Source organism: Brachyhypopomus gauderio, chromosome 2, assembly GCF_052324685.1.
Source record: "Brachyhypopomus gauderio isolate BG-103 chromosome 2, BGAUD_0.2, whole genome shotgun sequence".
NCBI lineage: Eukaryota > Metazoa > Chordata > Actinopteri > Gymnotiformes > Hypopomidae > Brachyhypopomus > Brachyhypopomus gauderio.
Window position 1 is genome coordinate 20,257 of NC_135212.1, and position 24,407 is coordinate 44,663.

The 24,407-nt window shown below is 38.2% G+C and overlaps 1 long non-coding RNA gene across 1 annotated transcript; it reads right to left on the bottom strand.

Moving 5' to 3' along the window:
* Positions 1 to 9,762: 9,762 nt before the first annotated feature.
* LOC143508704 (uncharacterized) lies at positions 9,763 to 10,609 on the bottom strand. The gene is made up of 3 exons (XR_013129421.1): positions 10,284 to 10,609; positions 10,083 to 10,208; positions 9,763 to 9,973 (listed from the first exon to the last, which is right to left on the bottom strand). It is a non-coding gene; the product is annotated as an uncharacterized LOC143508704 (long non-coding RNA).
* Positions 10,610 to 24,407: the final 13,798 nt, after the last annotated feature.

The window sequence follows — 24,407 nt, forward strand, 5'->3', positions numbered from 1 at the left end:
CCATTGGAAACCATTGATTTATTCAATCCCTTAATTTTCAAGATACAGTGATCAAACTTGGTGAAATGACTCAGTAGCTGATCCCTAACACTGCCCTGAATATCATATTGATGCCATTTGTCTATCCTCCCATTCTATCATTTCATTCATCCCTCCATCCTCCCATTGGAAACCATTGATTTAATCAAATCCTTCATTTTCAAGATACAGTGATCAAACCTTGTGACATGACTCAGTAGCTGATCCCTAGCACCGCACTGAATATCATATTGATGCCATTTGTCTATCCTCCCATTCTATCATTTCATTCATCCCTCCATCCTCCCATTGGAAACCATTGATTTAATCAAATCCTTAATTTTCAAGATACAGTGATCAAACCTTGTGACATGACTCAGTAGCTGATCCCTAGCACCGCACTGAATATCATATTGATGCTATTTGTTTATCCTCCCATTCTATCATTTCATTCATCCCTCCATCCTCCCATTGGAAACCATGGATTTAATCAAATCCTTAATTTTCAAGATACAGTGATCAAACCTTGTGACATGACTCAGTAGCTGATCCTCAGCACCGCACTGAATATCATATTGATGACATTTGTCTATCCTCCCATTCTATCATTTCATTCATCCCTCCATCCTCCCATAAGAATCCATTGATTTTATAACTCCATCAGATGTATAGATTTAACAACTAAATCTGATATAGTGACTCAACTGTAAATATACTAAATATGGTCTTACATGGTGTTAAAGTTTTTTCGTCTATTCATTCGTTTTCATCCCTCCATCCTCCCATAGGAAACCATTGATTTTTAAACTGTTTCAGCTGTTAAGATAAAACAAACTATATTTGCTGTCCTTATTGAACTACTATGCTTTTCTGGGACCAACTATTATTATTTAACATACTTAACATTGTCTTCATGCTGTTACAACAAGCTTTGTCAAGCCAACTTAAAGTTTGTTCACAAACTTTACTTTCTAGTCTTCTTATTATTAAGTTGGCTTGACAAAGCCAACTTGCTGTTCTTCTTAATCTTCTTATTATGTTGGCTTGCGAAGCAGCCAACATCTTGTTCTCCCTATTCTTATTTTTATTATTCTTCCGCATCACTTTTTGACACTTTTCACAGGTCGCAGTTTTTGAGCTAGAACCTTGAAAATTGGCAGGATCACAGATCCCATACGGGAATAGTGTGCTTGTGCTTTTGGGACATGTCGGACATACAGTGTCCGCAGGACAATGCTCCAAAAGCCCTATCCGGACGGGATTAGTTTCTCAGGGGGTCCTGGGGTAATTTTCTCTTTTACGGGGGGTCCTCTGTGATTTTAATCCCGTCCGGAACGAGCATGTCCGTGTTTTTCTCAGACGTCCTCAGAGAAAATTACAGGCGGAATTACCTACTGTTTTTCGCTGTACTCCGTGGTCGTCTGGTAATTTTAGTCCCGTCCGGATCCACATGTCTGAGTTTATACATGCAGACATCACCTCGCGTTTAATAAAACAGCTATATGTCCACTGCCACGCACCGTAGTTACACGTTGGGCGCGCGTTTTCACGGAGATCCACGTAAAGACAGCGGCGAGCGAAAATGGATTTACTGGATTTTTTAATGGATTTATTTTATTTTATTTAACGGATTTATTTAGCTATTTACATTCATTAGCGATTTTTTATAATGTGTTTTCTGTATTGGTTTAACAAAATAGCTTAACTTAAACGGAGATCTTAAATGCTGAACTGAACAGTAGTAAAGTTAAAAGTTAAAAAGGAATCATCAGAGTTGGCAGTGTGACATTATTAAACATGCTATCACGTGACAAGGCGATGTCATGTGACCGAGAAAGCCAAAAACTCGCGGGTCCTCCTGTTTTTTCAATTGCTGTCCGGATGCAAGAGTTTTATCACTGAGTACAAGGGTGAAATATTTTTCACAGACATCCCCCTGAAAAACTAATCCCGTCCGGATAGGGCTAAAGTTGACTTTTTCCCATAGAGAATGAATGGCGGAATGTTCAGAACTGAACATTCCGTAAGGGAGATCCCCACAGGCTCACACAACACACGCACGGAACCTCTTCTCTCCCTCAGTCCCTGCAGCAGTATTAACGGTATAACTGAACAACAACCCAATTTTTACTACCCCACAACCAATTACCCCTCAACAGTAATTGCCCCATAACAGTAATTGCCCCACCACAAATAAATACCCCCTCAAAAAAAAAACACAACATCTAAACAAGCTTTTACCAGGAACTACACAATAATCTTAATACCCATCAACAACAATAACCTCAACAGGTCAATAACCCCTCAATATCAACTACCCCACAGCCAATTACCCCTCAGCAGTAATTGCCCCAAACAGCTAAATCACCTCTTAACATTAACAATCCCATTAAACTAATAGCCTTCAACAATATCAAATACATCTGCATTAACTACCCCAATGGCAATTTTACTACCCCACAACTAATTGCCCCTCAACAGTAATTGCCCCACCACAGGTAAATACCCCCTCAACAAAACATTCCACATCTAAACAAGCTTTTCACAGGAACTACACAGTAATCTTAATAGCCATCAACAACAATAACCCCAACAGGTCAATAACCCCTCAATATCAACTACCCCACAGCCAATTACCCCTCAGCAGTAATTGCCCCAAACAGCTATATTACCTATTAACCGCAACAACACCATTAAACTAATAGCCTTCAACAATATCAAATACATCTGCATTAACTACCCCAATGGCAATAGCCCCTCAACAGTAATTGCCCCACCACAGGTAATTGCCCCTCAACAACAAATACAACATCTAAACAAGCTTTTAACAGGAACTACACAGTAATCCTAATATCCATCAACAACAATAACCCCAATAGGTCAATAACCCCTCAATGTTAACTACCCCACAGCCAATTACCCCTCAACAGTAATTGCCCCACCACAGGTAAATACCCCCTCAACAAAACATTCCACATCTACAAAAGCTTTTCACAGGAACTACACAGTAATCTTAATACCCATCAACATCAATAACCCCAACAGGTCAATAACCCCTCAATATCAACTACCCCACAGCCAATTACCCCTCAGCAGTAATTGCCCCAAACAGCTATATTACCTATTAACCGCAACAACACCATTAAACTAATAGCCTTCAACAATATCAAATACATCTGCATTAATTACCCCAATGGCAATAGCCCCTCAACAGTAATTGCCCCACCACAGGTAATTGCCCCTCAACAACAAATACAACATCTAAACAAGATTTTAACAGGAACTACACAGAAATCTTTAAAGCTATCAACAACAATAACCCCAACAGGTCAAAAATCCCTCAATGTCAACTACCCCACAGCCAATTGCCCCTCAACTATAATTGCCCCACCACAGGTAAATACCCCCTCAACAAAACATTCCACATCTAAACAAGCTCTTCACAGGAACCACACAGTAATCTTAATACCCATCAACAACAATAACCCCAACAGGTCAATAACCCCTCAATATCAACTACCCCACAGCCAATTACCCCTCAGCAGTAATTGCCCCAAACAGCTAAATCCCCTCTTAACATTAACAAACCCATTAAACTAATAGCCTTCAACAATATCAAATACATCTGCATTAACTACCCCAATGGCAATTTTACTACCCCACAACCAATTGCCCCTCAACAGTAATTGCCCCAAACAGCTATATTACCTATTAACCGCAACAACACCATTAAACTAATAGCCTTCAACAATAACAAATACATCTGCATTAACTACCCCAATGGCAATAGCCCCTCAACAGTAATTGCCCCACCACAGGTAATTGCCCCTCAACAATAAATACAACATCTAAACAAGCTTTTAACAGCAACTACACAGTAATCTTAATAGCCATCAACAACAATAACCCTAACAGGTCAATAACCCCTCAATGTCAACTACCCCACAGCCAATTACCCCTCAGCAGTAATTGCCCCAAACAGCTATATTACCTCTTAACTGCAACAACCCCATTAAACTAATAGCCTTCAACAATATCAAATACATCTGCATTAACTACCCCAATGGCAATTTTACTACCCCACAACTAATTGCCCCTCAACAGTAATTGCCCCACCACAGGAAAATACCCCTTCAACAAAACATTCCACATCTAAACAAGGTTTTAACAGGAACTACACAGTAATCTTAATAGCCATCAACAACAATAACCCCAACAGGTCAATAACCCCTCAATATCAACTACCCCACAGCCAATTACCCCTCAGCAGTAATTGCCCCAAACAGCTATATTACCTATTAACCGCAACAACACCATTAAACTAATAGCCTTCAACAATAACAAATACATCTGCATTAACTACCCCAATGGCAATAGCCCCTCAACAGTAATTGCCCCACCACAGGTAAATACCCCCTCAACAAAACATTCCACATCTAAACAAGCTTTTCACAGGAACTACACAGTAATCTTAATACCCATCAACAACAATAGCCCCAACAGGTCAATAACCCTTCAATATCAACTACCCCACAGCCAATTACCCCTCAGCAGTAATTACCCCAAACACCTAAACTACCCCTTAACCGCAACATAATCTAACAATGCTAACATTAAAACAACCTTTAACATTAGGTCATCAACATTCAAAACAGCGTTTCAGCTGCTTTGCAAGCCAACATAAAGTTTGTTCACAAACTTTGCCTATCTAGTTATTAAGTTGGCTTGACAAAGCCAACTTACTGTTCTTCTTATTCTTCTTCTTATTATTATTATTCCCCCTCGTAAAAAACTAGACAGCTATTTCGTCCACAGCTTTTAAGATAGAACCACCAAACTTTGTAGGAACCTCCGCCCCATATCAGAATAGTGTGCTACTGCTTTATAGAAAGATACACCACCTGCCTCCACCCTTTTTATGCCTCCAACCGAGCCATTTTTCCCATAGACTTTCATGGGGACAATTTTCAAACTGCTCTCATTTTATCAGATCTCAAGATAAATCCACCAAAATCGATAAACATGGTCCAGGGATGGATAGAAATGATTCAACCACTTTTCACAACTATATCACTCTTTTATCACTTCTTTTTCATCCCTTCTTTTTCACCCATTCACTTCCATTCATTTTTCACTGCCTTCTAGCTCTTATGTTTTATATGCTATTACAACCAAAATCACTCGATATAGTACATCTGGTCAGATGTCAAGAAAGATACAATTATTTTTCACCACTCAATCTTTATTCATCCTTTTTTCATCCCTCCATTCTCCCATTGGAATACATTGCTTTTATAACTACATCAGCTGTATAGGTAGTACAACTATATCTGCTGTACTGACTAAGCTGTATATATGCTACACATGGTGGTATATGGTCTTATATGGTCTAAAACAGCTTTTTATTTTCTTCTATTCATTCTTTTTTCATTCCTTCATCCCTCCATCCTCCCATTGGAAACAACTAATATAACTCAATCAGCTGTTTAGATAGATCAACTAAAAATGCTATTCCAATTCAATCATATATATGCTAAACATAGTGTTATATGGTCTTATATGGTCTAAAACAGATATTTATTTTCTTATATTCATTCTTTTTTCATTCCTTCATCCCTCCATCCTCCCATTGGAAACAACTAATATAACTGAATCAGCTGTTTAGATAGAACAACTAAAAATGCTATACCATTTCAACTGTATATATGCTAAACATGGTGGTATATGGTCTTATATGGTCTAAAACAGCTTTTTATTTTCTTCTATTCATTCTTTGTCATCCCTTCATCCCTCCATCCTCCCATAGGATTACATTGATTTCATAACTCCCTTAACTTTCAAGATACAGTGATCAAACTTGGTGACATGACTCAGTAGCTGATCCCTAACACTGCCCTGAATATCATATTGATGCCATTTGTTTATCATCCCATTCTATCATTTCATTCATCCCTCCATCCTCCCATAGAGAACCATTGATTTCATTAAATCCCTTAATTTTCAAGATACAGTGATCAAACTTGGTGACATGACTCAGTAGCTGATCCCTAGCACCGCACTGAATATCATATTGATGCCATTTGTCTATCCTCCCATTCTATCATTTCATTCATCCCTCCATCCTCCCATTGTAAACCATTGATTTAATCAAATCTTTAATTTTCAAGATATAGTGATCAAAACTTGTGACATGACTCAGTAGCTGATCCCTAGCACCGCACTGAATATTATATTGATGTCATTTGTCTATCCTCCCATTCTATCATTTCATTCATCCCTCCATCCTCCCATAGAGAACCATTGATTTCATTAAATCCCTTAATTTTCAAGATACAGTGATCAAACTTGGTGACATGACTCAGTAGCTGATCCCTAGCACTGCACTGAATATCATATTGATGCCATTTGTCTATCCTCCCATTCTATCATTTCATTCATCCCTCCATCCTCCCATTGTAAACCATTGATTTAATCAAATCTTTAATTTTCAAGATACAGTGATCAAAACTTGTGACATGACTCAGTAGCTGATCCCTAGCACCGCACTGAATATCATATTGATGTCATTTGTCTATCCTCCCATTCTATCATTTTATTCATCCCTCCATCCTCCCATTGGAAACCATTGATTTAATCAAATCTTTAATTTTCAAGATACAGTGATCAAAACTTGTGACATGACTCAGTAGCTGATCCCTAGCACCGCACTGAATATCATATTGATGCCATTTGTCTATCCTCCCATTCTATCACTTCATTCATCCCTCCATCCTCTCATAGATAACTTTTGATTGAATCAAATCCTTAATTTTCAAGATACAGTGATCAAACTTGGTGAAATGACTCACTACCTGATCCCTAGCCCTGCACTGAATATCATATTGATGCCATTTGCCTATCCTCCCATTCTATCATTTCATTCATCCCTCCATCCTCCCATAAGAATCCATTGATTTCATCAATCCCCCAATTTTCAAGATACAGTGATCAAACCTGGTGACATGACTCAGTACCTGATCCCTAGCACTGTACTGAATGTCATATTGATGCAATTTGTCTATCCTCCTATTCTATCATTTCATTCATCTCTCCATCCTCCCATTGGAAACCATTGATTTAATCAAATCCTTAATTTTCAAGATACAGTGATCAAACTTGGTGACATGACTCAGTAGCTGATCCCTAGCACTACACTGAATATCATATTGATGCCATTTGTCTATCCTCCCATTCTATCATTTCATTCATCCCTCCATACTCTCATAGTAACCAATTGATTTACTAACTGCCTTAATTTTCAAGATACAGTGATCAAACTTGGTGAAATTACTCAATAGCTGATGCCTGTTATTGCACTGAATATTATATTGAGGCCATTTGTCTATCCTCCTATTCTATCATTTCATTCATCCCTCTATCCTCCCATAAGAATCCATTGATTTCATAAATCGCTTAATTTTCAAGATACAGTGATCAAACTTGGTGATATGACTCAGTAGCTGATCCCTAGCACTACACTGAATATCATATTGATGCAATTTGTCTATCCTCCCTTTCTATCATTTCATTCATCCCTCCATACTACCATAGTAACCCATTGATTTACTAACTGCCTTAATTTTCAAGATACAGTGATCAAACTTGGTGAAATTACTCAATAGCTGATGCCTGTCACTGTACTGAATATCATATTGATGCCATTTGTCTATCCTTCTCTTCTATCATTTCATTCATCCCTCCATCCTCCCATTGGAAACCATTGATTTAATCAAATCCTTCATTTTCAAGATACAGTGATCAAACTTGGTGACATGACTCAGTAGCTGATCCCTAGCACCACACTGAATATCATATTGATGCCATTTGTCAATCCTCCCATTCTATCATTTCATTCATCCCTCCATCCACCCATTGGAAACCATTGATTTAATCAAATCCTTAATTTTCAAGATACAGTGATCAAACTTGGTGACATGACTCAGTAGCTGATCCCTAACACTGCCCTGAATATCATATTGATGCCATTTGTTTATCCTCCCATTCTATCATTTCATTCATCCCTCCATCCTCCCATAAGAATCCATTGATTTAATCTCTTATTTTTAAAGATACAGTGATCAAACCTTGTGACATGACTCAGTAGCTGATCCCTAGCACCGCACTGAATATCATATTGATGCCATTTGTCTATCCTCCCATTCTATCATTTCATTCATCCCTCCATCCTCTCATTGGAAACCATTGATTTAATCAAATCCTTAATTTTCAAGATACAGTGATCAAACCTTGTGACATGACTCAGTGGCTGATCCCTAGCACTGCACTGAATACCATATTGATGCCATTTGTCTATCCTCCCATTCTATCATTTCATTCATCCCTCCATCCTCCCATAAGAATCCATTGATTTAATCAATCCCTTAATTTTTAAGATACAGTGATCAAACTTGGTGAAATGGCTCAGTAGCTGGTCCCTAGCACTGCACTGAATATCATATTGATGCCATTTGTCTATCCTCCCATTCTATCATTTCATTCATCCTTCCATCCTCCCATAGGATTTTATTGATTTTATAACTCCATCAGATGTAAAGATTTAACAACTAAATCTGATATACTGTCTCAAATGTAAATATACTAAATATGGTCTTACATGATGTTAAACAGTTTTGTCTTCTATTCATTTGTTTTCATCCCTCCATCCTCCCATTGGAAACCATTGATTTAATCAATCCCTTAATTTTCAAGATGCAGTGATCAAACTTGGTGAAATGACTCAGTAGCTGATCCCTAGCCCTGCACTGAATAACATATTGATGCCATTTGACTATCCTCCCATTTCTATCATTTCATTCACCCCTCCATCCTCCCATATGATTCAATTGGTTTTATAACTCCACCAGATGTATAGATGGAACAACTTAAACTGCTGTACTCACTCAACTGTAAATATACTAAATATGGTCTTACATGGTTTTAAACAGTTTTTTCTTCTATTCATTCGTTTTCATCCCTCCATCCTCCCATAGGAAACCATTGATTTTTTAACTGTTTCAGCTGTTAAGATAAAACAACTATATTTGCTGTCCTTATCGAACTACTATGCTTTTCTGGGACCAACTATTATCATTTAACATACTTAACATTGTCTTCATGCTGTTACAACAAGCTTTGTCAAGCCAACTTAAAGTTTGTTCACAAACTTTACTTTCTAGTTAAGTTGGCTTGACAAAGCCAACTTGCTGTTCTTCTTAACACTAGGAACCCGACGGCCGCGAAAATTTTCGCAAGGCTTAGTAAGGTCCATGTAGCCCACTCCCCTGCTGTGAAGAGATTAACGCCCATTGTCTTGGTAATGCGGTGGAAGCGTCTCACCCCCAGCTCATACGCCTGCCAAAGCACAAGCGGCTCACCTCCAAGCTCATACAAGGCACCAAACGTGATACTTCACGAAAAACTTGGTTACAAACAAGCAGACTGTATATGTTACCGATCCTACAACAAACAGCGGAAATTTTGTAGACTCGTGTTTCAAAAGATACAATTCAAGCGCACGTAGAGAGTTTCTCAAATGAGTCCCGTCAAACAATAAAAATAAATAAAATTGTCTGAACCTCTTTGTATATTGTTTGAAGCTCTTTGTATATTTACTACACTATATAATATTTGTTACACTTTCTGTTTCCGCGTTTGAATTCGCGTTTGAAAAGCTAAGAAATTATATGGCGCAATTATATATATGGCTGATAAATGTTGTGATCTAAACAGCAGACTGGAAAAGGAGAGGAAAAGACAGGAAGAACAAATTCATGTGCTGTAAAACAACTTTATTTTGATCAAACATGGATGTCTATTCCGGGTTTCTTGAAGTGGAATGTCAAGAAAGTTGAGGGTGTCTTGAAGTTGAGGGTGTACTCGCCAGATGCACTTGCCGCATGCAACACACGCGTTGATGCTGTGGAGAACAATTCAAGGTACACCTTACATTTTGAATAAAATCTTTCAGAAGACAAAAATACGTAACATATGTGGTGTTACGTATGTAGGCCTACTTATCAACGTACCTTCATGTAGTTGTAGCCAACAGTTGCTACACAGCCAGGGTGTACTCGCTGCATGCAACGGGCCACCGGCGTGTTCCTGCGTGCACTGTGTATGCACGCACCTTCATGATGTCTGTCAACGGCGCACTGCAAAGAACAAAGTACATGTTATATTTTGAACGAATTTATTCATGTGTACCAGCCAGGGACCCTCTTTCTTACATTTGCGGCAGGTTCATCGTTCATCGCTGCCAAGGTCAACGGGCCACCGGCGTGTTCCTGCGCGCACTGTGTATGCACGCACAGAAGTACATGTTATATTTAGAACGAATTCATTCATGTATAAATTGATTCTGTGAAAATGTCACAGGCATGGGTCATAACAGAACGGGAATCCAATTCCAGCAACCATGAGAAAAATAACCAGCAACCACGACGAGAAATAAACAGAGGACTAACACGGAAACAGACATGAAATGGCAGGAGATGCGGGGCAGACCGTGACACCGGGTTTCATGATGTGCGACTGTGGAACAGAAAGAGAAGAGATTTTTGGTTATGTTCAAATAATAGTGTGTGTGTATATATATGTGTGTGTGATTGGTTGTCTGTATATATATATAATATATTTATATATATATATATATATATATAAATATACTTATCGACGTACCTTCATGTAGTTTTAGGTACACAGTTGCCACACAGCCAGGGACACTCTGCCCTACACTTGCGACAGGTGTACTTGCCGCATGCAGCGCACGGGGTTATGCTGTGGTTCCGGTTGCAGTTTGTCTGCACCTGACACGTAGTCTTCTTTCCAGGAGCAGGCGAAGGACGTGGCGTTCTCTTCAACTCCTTTTCCTGTAGGAAACGAAGACGGAGTTCCTCAGCAAGAGTACACATAAAAACTCTCCTACTCTCTGTGGACCCCGTACATGCCGTGTACAAAACATGCGCGTTCATCGCTGCCAGGTCAAGTATGTTATAAAACACTGCAACGGGCCACCGGCGTGTTCCTGCGCGCACTGTGTATGCACGCGCCTTCTGGTCCATGATGTCAACGGCGCACTGCAAAGAACAAATACAAAGAAGTACATGTTATATTTTGAATAAATTCATTCATGTATGATAAATTGATTTATCAATGCCAACACATGCATACCTTCGTCCGGTTGTAGTCCGTCACAGTGTTTGGCTTCTTTTTGCGGTCGTCTGCAATCTCCACGTGCGTGTGCATAGTGCTCAGAACGCAAACTGTTTTGTTGGGCTTGGAGGCATACACCGTCAGAAGCGCATCATCGGATCTGTACACCTCCGTTGACAACTTCTCACGTCCCTTGGCGTTTTTGGCTTCCAAAGGAACTTCTCGGCGAATCTTGTTCATTGTCCCAAGCAGAGTCGTGTTGCATTCCAGCAGCTTCTTAGCCAGGGAAAGAGATGTGAAAAAATTGTCTGTGGCTACAGTTCTGCCCTTGCCCAGGTATGGCTTCATAAGCTTCATCACCACATTCTCGGACACTCTTTCCCCCTTGGGACGATCGGGGTCCTTTCCAAGGTATGGAATGGCGTTGCACATGTACTTTGTGTTCAACTCAGAAGCAACCCAAAACTTTATTCCAAACTTGTCCGGCTTTGAGGCAATGTACTGGGTGAATGGACAGCGAACCTTGGTCGGAAACAGCTGCTCGTCGACTGTCAGTTCCTTGCCTGGGGTATAGCACAAAATGCAGTTGTTCACAAATCGCTGCCAGATGTCCGAAATCGCAGCAAATCTGTCGCTCTTTGCACGCTCCGCACGGGTGTCCTTATTATCAAAGCGCAAGTACCGCATGATTTCTTGGTAGCGGTCCCGTGCCATTGTCTCCTGGATCGAAGGCACAGCGAACATTGCCGACCAACAGTCCGACATCGCTCCAACTGGACAGAGGACTGCTCGTAGAAATAGGATTGCTACGAATGCCATAAACTCGCTGACCGACAAACTCCAGCTGCTGTCTGTTCTGCGGGTCAAAAAACAGGAGGGTCCTTCTCCCGCATCGGACTCACAGCAGTCCTCGTTGGTCAGCAAAGCCGCAACTTCTTGACCGGTGAACGTCCTCTGTCTTGCCATGGTGTTTTGCGTCGTCTCCACACAGGATAGTAGTGAAAATGTAAGTCGCCTGCCTTTGGGTTTCAGCTTTTATCATGACTCTGAAGAACACACCCACAACAGCGCATACTAATTATACTTTATTATAATAGGTGGCGCTTCACACATAACGCCGAAACCGAAACCGGGCTAATCCCCTGCATACACGGGAACAATAAAAGTTGTTCCCCGTGATAATGGTTCACGGCAATCCGTGAATATCAGTCAAACACAAGCATAAACACTGCAAAAAATATTATATTACTATGCTGTATGAGTAAAAATAAATAAATGACGCTAAGTTATTTACACAAACGAAATATCTTATTTACACAAACGAAATATCAGTCAAACACAAGCATAAACACTGCAAAAAATATTATATTACTATGCTGTATGAGTAAAAATAAATAAATGACGCTAAGTTATTTACATGAACGAAATATCTTATTTACACGAACGAAATATCAGTCAAACACAAGAAAACACAAAAAATATTATATTACTATGCTGTATGAGTAAAAATAAATAAATGACGCTAAGTTATTTACACAAACGAAATATCTTATTTACACGAACGAAATATCAGTCAAACACAAGCATAAACACTGCAAAAAATATTATATTACTATGCTGTATGAGTAAAAATAAATAAATGACGCTAAGTTATTTACATGAACGAAATATCTTATTTACACAAACGAAATATCAGTCAAACACAAGCATAAACACTGCAAAAAAATATTATGTTACTATGCTGTATGAGTAAAAATAAGTAAATGTACAAATAAATATTACTTTACTATACCTTTATTACTTTGTTGCTGCTATTGAAGTGCATACACAAGAAAATCTGGGACGCTTGCTTCATACATAACGCCAATACCACGCTAATGATAATGTGTTTCACGGGAACAATATGAACCCGTGATAATGGTTGGTTCAGCCATGTAAATGTGTGGCGCTATTGAAGTGCATACACAAGAAAATCTGGGACGTTTGCTTCATACATAACGCCAATACCACGCTAATGATAATGTGTTTCACGGGAACAATATGGACCCGTGATAATGGTTGGTTCAGCCATGTAAATGTGTGGCGCTATTGAAGTGCATGCACAAGAAAATCTGAGACGCTTGCTTCATACATAACGCCAATACCACGCTAATGATAATGGTTCACCGCTCTAAATAATACTTATGTCAATATGTAGCGCTTCACACATAACGCCGAAACAGGGCTAAACTTTATTTATTTATTTTAGACTACAAACTAGACCTGGTGCACACAGACTGCACACAGACTAGACCTGGTGCACCACAGAGCTCCTGCCACAGAGCTCCTGCCTGTCTTTCTGCTCCTGTCTTGCTCTGAAATTAACATATGTATGGTCCTGCTAATTGGGCAGGAGAAGGAGGGGTGATGTCCTCAGAACCTTGAAATCTCAGGAGTTCCAGTGTTAATCTTCTTATTATTATTATTATTATTCCGACTCGTAAAAATTTGACACGCTATTTCGTCCACAGCTTTTAAGATAGAACCACCAAACTTTGTAGGAACCTCCGCCCTATATCAGAATAGTTTGCTTGTGCTTTATAGAAAGATACACCACCTGCCTCCACCCTTTTTATGCCTCCAACCGAGCCATTTTTCCCATAGACTTGCATGGGGCCAATTTTCAAACTGCTCTCATTTTGTCAGATTTCAAGATAAATCCACCAAACTCGATATACATGGTCCAGTGATGGAAAGAACGAAAACAACAACTTTTCACAACTCTATCACTCTTTTATCCCTTCTTTTTCATCCCTTCTTTTTCACCCATTCACTTCCATTCATTTTTCACTGCCTTGTAGCTCGTATGTTTTACATGCTATTACCACCAAAATCACTAGATATAGTACATCTGGTCTGATATCAGTAAAGATACAACTATTTTTTACCACTCATTTTGTATTCATCCTTTTTTCATCCCTCCATTCTCCCATAGAAATACATTGATTTTATAACTACATCAGCTGTATAGATAGTACAACTATATCTGCTGTACTGACTAAGCTGTATATATGCTACACATGGTGGTATATGGTCTTATATGGTCTAAAACAGCTTTTTATTTTCTTCTATTCATTCTTTTTTCATTCCTTCATCCCTCCATCCTCCCATTGGAAACAACTAATATAACTCAATCAGCTGTTTAGATAGATCAACTAAACATGCTATTCCAATTCAATCTTATATATGATAAACATAGTGTTATATGGTCTTATATGGTCTAAAACAGCTTTTTATTTTCTTCTATTCATTCTTTTTTCATTCCTTCATCCCTCCATCCTCCCATTGAAAACCACTGATAAAACTGAATCAGATGTATAGATAGAACAACTAAATCTGCTGTACTGATTCAACTGTTAATATGATAAATATGCTGTTATATGGTCTAAAACAGCTTTTTATTTTCTTCTATTCATTCTTTTTTCATTCCTTCATCCCTCCATCCTCCCATTGGAAACAACTAATATAACTCAATCAGCTGTTTAGATAGAACAACTAAAAATGCTATTCCAATTCAATTGTATATATGCTAAACATGGTGTTATATGGTCTTATATGGTCTAAAACAGTTTTTTCTTTTCTTCTATTCATTCTTTTTCATCCTTTCATCCCTCCATCCTCCCATTGGAAACCATTGATTTAATCAAATCCTTAATTTTCAAGATACAGTGATCAAACCTTGTGACATGACTCAGTAGCTGATCCCTAGCACCGCACTGAATAGCATATTGATGCCATTTGTCTATCCTCCCATTCTATCACTTCATTCATCCCTCCATCCTCTCATAGACAACCATTGATTTAATCAAATCCTTAATTTTCAAGATACAGTGATCAAACCTTGTGACATGACTCAGTCACTGATCCCTAGCACCGCACTGAATAGCATATTGATACCATTTGTCTATCCTCCCATTCTATCATTTCATTCATCCCTCCATCCTCCCATTGGAAACCATTGATTTAATCAAATCCCTAATTTTCAAGATACAGTGATCAAACTTGGTGACATGACTCAGTAGCTGATCCCTAGCACCGCACTGAATAGCATATTGATGCCATTTGTCTATCCTCCCATTCTATCATTTCATTCATCCCTCCATCCTCCCATTGGAAACCATTGATTTAATCAAATCCTTAATTTTCAAAATACAGTGACTAACCTTGTGACATGACACAGTAGCTGATCCCTAGCACCGCACTGAATAGCATATTGATGCCATTTGTCTATCCTCCCATTCTATCATTTCATTCATCCCTCCATCCTCCCATTGGAAACCTATGATTTAATCAAATCCTTAATTTTCAAGATACAGTGATCAAATTTGGTGAAATGACTCAGTAGCTGATCCCTAACACTGCCCTGAATATCATATTGATGCCATTTGTTTATCCTCCCATTCTATCATTTCATTCATCCCTCCATCCTCCCATTGGAAACCATTGATTTATTCAATCCCTTAATTTTCAAGATACAGTGATCAAACTTGGTGAAATGACTCAGTAGCTGATCCCTAACACTGCCCTGAATATCATATTGATGCCATTTGTCTATCCTCCCATTCTATCATTTCATTCATCCCTCCATCCTCCCATTGGAAACCATTGATTTAATCAAATCCTTCATTTTCAAGATACAGTGATCAAACCTTGTGACATGACTCAGTAGCTGATCCCTAGCACCGCACTGAATATCATATTGATGCCATTTGTCTATCCTCCCATTCTATCATTTCATTCATCCCTCCATCCTCCCATTGGAAACCATTGATTTAATCAAATCCTTAATTTTCAAGATACAGTGATCAAACCTTGTGACATAACTCAGTAGCTGATCCCTAGCACCGCACTGAATATCATATTGATGCCATTTGTTTATCCTCCCGTTCTATCATTTCATTCATCCCTCCATCCTCCCATTGGAAACCATGGATTTAATCAAATCCTTAATTTTCAAGATACAGTGATCAAACCTTGTGACATGACTCAGTAGCTGATCCCTAGCACCGCACTGAATAGCATATTGATGCCATTTGTCTATCCTCCCATTCTATCATTTCATTCATCCCTTCATTCTCCCATTGGAAACCATTGATTTAATCAAATCCTTAATTTTTAAGATACAGTGATCAAACCTTGTGACATGACTCAGTAGCTGATCCCTAGCACCGCACTGAATATCATATTGATGCCATTTGTCTATCCTCCCATTCTATCATTTCATTCATCCCTCCATCCACCCATTGGAAACCATTGATTTAATCAAATCCTTAATTTTCAAGATACAGTGATCAAACTTGGTGACATGACTCAGTAGCTGATCCCTAACACTGCCCTGAATATCATATTGATGCCATTTGTTTATCCTCCCATTCTATCATTTCATTCATCCCTCCATCCTCCCATAAGAATCCATTGATTTAATCTCTTATTTTTAAAGATACAGTGATCAAACCTTGTGACATGACTCAGTAGCTGATCCCTAGCACCGCACTGAATATCATATTGATGCCATTTGTCTATCCTCCCATTCTATCATTTCATTCATCCCTCCATCCTCTCATTGGAAACCATTGATTTAATCAAATCCTTAATTTTCAAGATACAGTGATCAAACCTTGTGACATGACTCAGTGGCTGATCCCTAGCACTGCACTGAATACCATATTGATGCCATTTGTCTATCCTCCCATTCTATCATTTCATTCATCCCTCCATCCTCCCATAAGAATCCATTGATTTAATCAATCCCTTAATTTTTAAGATACAGTGATCAAACTTGGTGAAATGGCTCAGTAGCTGGTCCCTAGCACTGCACTGAATATCATATTGATGCCATTTGTCTATCCTCCCATTCTATCATTTCATTCATCCTTCCATCCTCCCATAGGATTTTATTGATTTTATAACTCCATCAGATGTAAAGATTTAACAACTAAATCTGATATACTGTCTCAAATGTAAATATACTAAATATGGTCTTACATGATGTTAAACAGTTTTGTCTTCTATTCATTTGTTTTCATCCCTCCATCCTCCCATTGGAAACCATTGATTTAATCAATCCCTTAATTTTCAAGATGCAGTGATCAAACTTGGTGAAATGACTCAGTAGCTGATCCCTAGCCCTGCACTGAATAACATATTGATGCCATTTGACTATCCTCCCATTTCTATCATTTCATTCACCCCTCCATCCTCCCATATGATTCAATTGGTTTTATAACTCCACCAGATGTATAGATGGAACAACTTAAACTGCTGTACTCACTCAACTGTAAATATACTAAATATGGTCTTACATGGTTTTAAACAGTTTTTTCTTCTATTCATTCGTTTTCATCCCTCCATCCTCCCATAGGAAACCATTGATTTTTTAACTGTTTCAGCTGTTAAGATAAAACAACTATATTTGCTGTCCTTATCGAACTACTATGCTTTTCTGGGACCAACTATTATCATTTAACATACTTAACATTGTCTTCATGCTGTTACAACAAGCTTTGTCAAGCCAACTTAAAGTTTGTTCACAAACTTTACTTTCTAGTTAAGTTGGCTTGACAAAGCCAACTTGCTGTTCTTCTTAATCTTCTTATTATTATTATTATTATTCCGACTCGTAAAAATTTGACACGCTATTTCGTCCACAGCTTTTAAGATAGAACCACCAAACTTTGTAGGAACCTCCGCCCTATAGATCAGAATAGTGTGCTTGTGCTTTATAGAAAGATACACCACCTGCCTCCACCCTTTTTATGCCTCCAACCGAGCCATTTTTCCCATAGACTTGCATGGGGCCAATTTTCAAACTGCTCTCATTTTGTCAGATTTCAAGATAAATCCACCAAACTCGATATACATGGTCCAGTGATGGAAAGAACGAAAACAACAACTTTTCACAACTCTATCACTCTTTTATCCCTTCTTTTTCATCCCTTCTTTTTCACCCATTCACTTCCATTCATTTTTCACTGCCTTGTAGCTCGTATGTTTTACATGCTATTACCACCAAAATCACTAGATATAGTACATCTGGTCTGATATCAGTAAAGATACAACTATTTTTTACCACTCATTTTGTATTCATCCTTTTTTCATCCCTCCATTCTCCCATAGAAATACATTGATTTTATAACTACATCAGCTGTATAGATAGTACAACTATATCTGCTGTACTGACTAAGCTGTATATATGCTACACATGGTGGTATATGGTCTTATATGGTCTAAAACAGCTTTTTATTTTCTTCTATTCATTCTTTTTTCATTCCTTCATCCCTCCATCCTCCCATTGGAAACAACTAATATAACTCAATCAGCTGTTTAGATAGATCAACTAAACATGCTATTCCAATTCAATCTTATATATGATAAACATAGTGTTATATGGTCTTATATGGTCTAAAACAGCTTTTTATTTTCTTCTATTCATTCTTTTTTCATTCCTTCATCCCTCCATCCTCCCATTGAAAACCACTGATAAAACTGAATCAGATGTATAGATAGAACAACTAAATCTGCTGTACTGATTCAACTGTTAATATGATAAATATGCTGTTATATGGTCTAAAACAGCTTTTTATTTTCTTCTATTCATTCTTTTTTCATTCCTTCATCCCCCCATCCTCCCATTGGAAACAACTAATATAACTCAATCAGCTGTTTAGATAGAACAACTAAAAATGCTATTCCAATTCAATTGTATATATGCTAAACATGGTGTTATATGGTCTTATATGGTCTAAAACAGTTTTTTCTTTTCTTCTATTCATTCTTTTTCATCCTTTCATCCCTCCATCCTCCCATTGGAAACCATTGATTTAATCAAATCCTTAATTTTCAAGATACAGTGATCAAACCTTGTGACATGACTCAGTAGCTGATCCCTAGCACCGCACTGAATAGCATATTGATGCCATTTGTCTATCCTCCCATTCTATCACTTCATTCATCCCTCCATCCTCTCATAGACAACCATTGATTTAATCAAATCCTTAATTTTCAAGATACAGTGATCAAACCTTGTGACATGACTCAGTCACTGATCCCTAGCACCGCACTGAATAGCATATTGATACCATTTGTCTATCCTCCCATTCTATCATTTCATTCATCCCTCCATCCTCCCATTGGAAACCATTGATTTAATCAAATCCCTAATTTTCAAGATACAGTGATCAAACTTGGTGACATGACTCAGTAGCTGATCCCTAGCACCGCACTGAATAGCATATTGATGCCATTTGTCTATCCTCCCATTCTATCATTTCATTCATCCCTCCATCCTCCCATTGGAAACCATTGATTTAATCAAATCCTTAATTTTCAAAATACAGTGACTAACCTTGTGACATGACACAGTAGCTGATCCCTAGCACCGCACTGAATAGCATATTGATGCCATTTGTCTATCCTCCCATTCTATCATTTCATTCATCCCTCCATCCTCCCATTGGAAACCTATGATTTAATCAAATCCTTAATTTTCAAGATACAGTGATCAAATTTGGTGAAATGACTCAGTAGCTGATCCCTAACACTGCCCTGAATATCATATTGATGCCATTTGTTTATCCTCCCATTCTATCATTTCATTCATCCCTCCATCCTCCCATTGGAAACCATTGATTTATTCAATCCCTTAATTTTCAAGATACAGTGATCAAACTTGGTGAAATGACTCAGTAGCTGATCCCTAACACTGCCCTGAATATCATATTGATGCCATTTGTCTATCCTCCCATTCTATCATTTCATTCATCCCTCCATCCTCCCATTGGAAACCATTGATTTAATCAAATCCTTCATTTTCAAGATACAGTGATCAAACCTTGTGACATGACTCAGTAGCTGATCCCTAGCACCGCACTGAATATCATATTGATGCCATTTGTCTATCCTCCCATTCTATCATTTCATTCATCCCTCCATCCTCCCATTGGAAACCATTGATTTAATCAAATCCTTAATTTTCAAGATACAGTGATCAAACCTTGTGACATAACTCAGTAGCTGATCCCTAGCACCGCACTGAATATCATATTGATGCCATTTGTTTATCCTCCCATTCTATCATTTCATTCATCCCTCCATCCTCCCATTGGAAACCATGGATTTAATCAAATCCTTAATTTTCAAGATACAGTGATCAAACCTTGTGACATGACTCAGTAGCTGATCCCTAGCACCGCACTGAATATCATATTGATGCCATTTGTCTATCCTCCCATTCTATCATTTCATTCATCCCTCCATCCTCCCATTGGAAACCATTGATTTAATCAAATCCTTAATTTTCAAGATACAGTGATCAAACCTTGTGACATAACTCAGTAGCTGATCCCTAGCACCGCACTGAATATCATATTGATGCCATTTGTCTATCCTCCCATTCTATCATTTCATTCATCCCTCCATCCACCCATTGGAAACCATTGATTTAATCAAATCCTTAATTTTCAAGATACAGTGATCAAACTTGGTGACATGACTCAGTAGCTGATCCCTAACACTGCCCTGAATATCATATTGATGCCATTTGTTTATCCTCCCATTCTATCATTTCATTCATCCCTCCATCCTCCCATAAGAATCCATTGATTTAATCAATCTCTTATTTTTAAAGATACAGTGATCAAACCTTGTGACATGACTCAGTAGCTGATCCCTAGCACCGCACTGAATATCATATTGATGCCATTTGTCTATCCTCCCATTCTATCATTTCATTCATCCCTCCATCCTCTCATTGGAAACCATTGATTTAATCAAATCCTTAATTTTCAAGATACAGTGATCAAACCTTGTGACATGACTCAGTGGCTGATCCCTAGCACTGCACTGAATATCATATTGATGACATTTGTCTATCCTCACCTTCTATCATTTCATTCATCCCTCCATCCTCCCATAGAAGACCACTGATTTAATCAAATCCTTAATTTTTTAGATATAGTGATCAAACTTTGTGACATGACTCAGTAGTTAATCCATAGCACTGCATTGAATATCATATTGATGCCATATGTCTATCGTCCACTTTTATCATTTCATTCATCCCTTCATCCTCCAATTGGAAACCACTGAAATAACTCCATCAGATGTATAGATAGAACTAAAAATACTATACCAATTCAACTATATATATGTTAAACATGGTGTTATATGGTCTAAAACAGCTTTTCATTTTCTTCTATTCATTCTTTTTTCATCCATCTATCCTCCCATTGGAAACCACTGATATAACTCAGACGTATAGAAAGAATAACTAAAAATCCTATACCAATTCAATTGTATATATGCGAAACATCGTGTCATATGGTCTAAAACAGCTTTTTATGTTCTTCTATTCATTCTTTTTTCATCCTGTCATCCCTCCATCCTCCCATTGGAAACCACTGATATAACTCTATCAGATGTATTAATAGAACAACTAAAATTCTATACCAATTCAACTGTATATATGCTAAAAACGGTGTTATATGATTGTATATCATCTAAAACAGCTTTTTATTTTCTTCTATTCATTCTTTTTTCATCCCTTCATCCCGCCATTGAAAACCACTAACTCAATCAAATATAGATAGATCAACTAAAATGCTATACCAATTCAACTGTATTTATGCTAAACATGATGTTTTATGGTCTAAAACAGCCTTTTCTTTTTTCATCCCTTCATCCCTCCATCCTCCCAGAGGAATGCATTGCTTTTACAAATCTCTTAAATTTCAAGATACAGTGATCAAACCTGGTGAAATGACTGAATAGCAGCCCTGCACTGAATATCATATTGATGCCATTTGTCTATCCTCCCCTTCTATCATTTCATTCATCTCTCCATCCTCTTATGGGAATCCATTGATTTTATCTATCCCTTAATTTTCAAGATACAGTGATCAAACCTGGTGAAAAGACTGAATAGCTGATCTGCAGCCCTGCACTGAATATCATATTGATGCCATTTGTCTATCCTCTTCTTCTATCATTTAATTCATCCCTCCATACTCCCATAGTGAACCATTGATTTAATCAAATCCTTACTTTTTCAGATATAGTGATCAAACTTTGTGACATGACTCAATAGCAGATCCCTAGCACTGCGCTGAATATCATATTGATGTTATGTGTCATTCCTCCTCTTCTATCATTTCATTCATCCCACCATCCTCCCGTAGAAACACTTTGATTTTATAAATCCCTTAATTTTCAAGGTGCAGTGATCAAACTTGGAAAATGACTCACTAGCTGATCCATAACATTACAGTCCATCATATTGATTCAGTTTGTCCATCCTGCCCTTCCATCATTTCATTCATCCCACCTTCCTCCCATTTTCACGTTACAATAATCAATCTTGGTGACATGACTCAATATTTTATCTCTATCACTAGAATTCTATTCCCCTTTTATCCTTTTCATCCCTCCATCCCCTCGTATGAAACCACTGATTTATAATTCACTTTATTGTCAAGTTATTTCCATCATAAGTTACATCCAGAAAATGTAGATGTTGAGCACAAAATTGAATTTCATTGTGATGGCTTTTTAATCAAATCAATAAAATGTATTTATGTAGTACTCTTTACAACAGTTGTTGTCACAAAGTAGCTTTACAAGTGTCCGAGTCCAAGCCCCCAGTGAGCAAGCCAAGGGCAACAGTGGCAAGGAAAAACTCCCTAAGGGCATGAGGAAGAAACCTTGAGAGGAACCAAGACTCAGGGGGGGAACCCATCCTCTTCTGGCTGACGCCGGTCACCATGACAACAATAATTGGACAGATACATAAACAAATAAGTTATGCGTCTCTAAACAATTCTTATTCTTAAGAGTCCTAGATTTCTTGATTGTCAGTAATAGTAGTCCAGGGCTGTGGAAATAGTCATAGCAGGGGAAAATTCATGGTGGTGAGAGGGGCCAGGGCAGTACGTTGATGCTTCATCCATAGCTGGTTAGGCAGAAGGTGGCTGGCCCAGGGTGGATAGCAGCAAAAGCTCGTCTCTCCTCATCGCAGGAATTTCTCAGGTAGGGGGGCAGCCATTTGGACAGAGAAAATAGGCACAATTAGTTCTGTATGTGATTGTATGTGGGACAGAGATAATGTAAACATTTTTGGAGTGTGGCAGAAACTCCAGCATTAAATTATTACAACCTAACTAAAGGGGCGGAACCTGAAGGTAACACAGACTTGGGAGCATCCTGAGACATTGGCATCTTATCCACTACACTGTCAACAAACATGAGTGATCACGTGCAGTGACAGGATGACAGCACCTATTCAATATTACATTGTGTATTACAAAATTAGTAGCTACACTTTTTGTGTTTTCTGTCAGGATGCAGTCCTGGTAATGTGTCGAAGTTGTTGCCACCAGCTGAAACTGGATAAAGTCTTAGACACCTAATACTTTGTTCACAGCTGCACAAACAAATGCATACACAAACACACAAAAAAAAAAACACTTACATATTCTTGTGGCACTGTGCGTAGTGGCAACTTGGGATGTACTGCTGGAATAGCAGCTTCCTCTTGAATCCAAGCCCCATCCTGTGAGGAGTTTGCACATGTTCCCTGACAGAAACTGCATATAATTGAGACATTTACATCTGGACACTCCAGTTTCATCCCAAATTGCAAAGGTGTGCATGGTTTGGCATATCGAAATGTTCCAAAGTACAAATTTCCAAAGTTTCTGCTCATAATTTACTGTATATGATTTACAGCCGTTTCTCACAAAACCTTTGAATTTTATAACTTGAGTATTAAAATATTCATATTACATATTGACTAAGGTTTAAAGGATATCACAATACAACATGCATATTTAGAATTTCTTCATGTTTTTTTGGCCCACCTCCACCCCCCCCGTCTTTGGAGGACAACTTTGTTTTTATTTAAATATCAAATTAAAACAATTCAGTATAATACAGTAAAATAGTGATGAAAATACAATGCTTTGATAGCTTCTATGTTAGAGTCTGTGTCCAAGTGCACCTGTGTTTATGTAGTGTGTGAGTGTGTGTGTGTGTGTGTGTGTGTGTGAGTGTGTGAGAGAGAGTGTGTGAGAGAGTGTGTGAGAGTGTGTGTGTCTTGGTTATGTTCTTTTTTTATCATAATGCTAGACTTGACAGGCCAAAGAGAATCTGTAAAAAAGAGAGGAGAG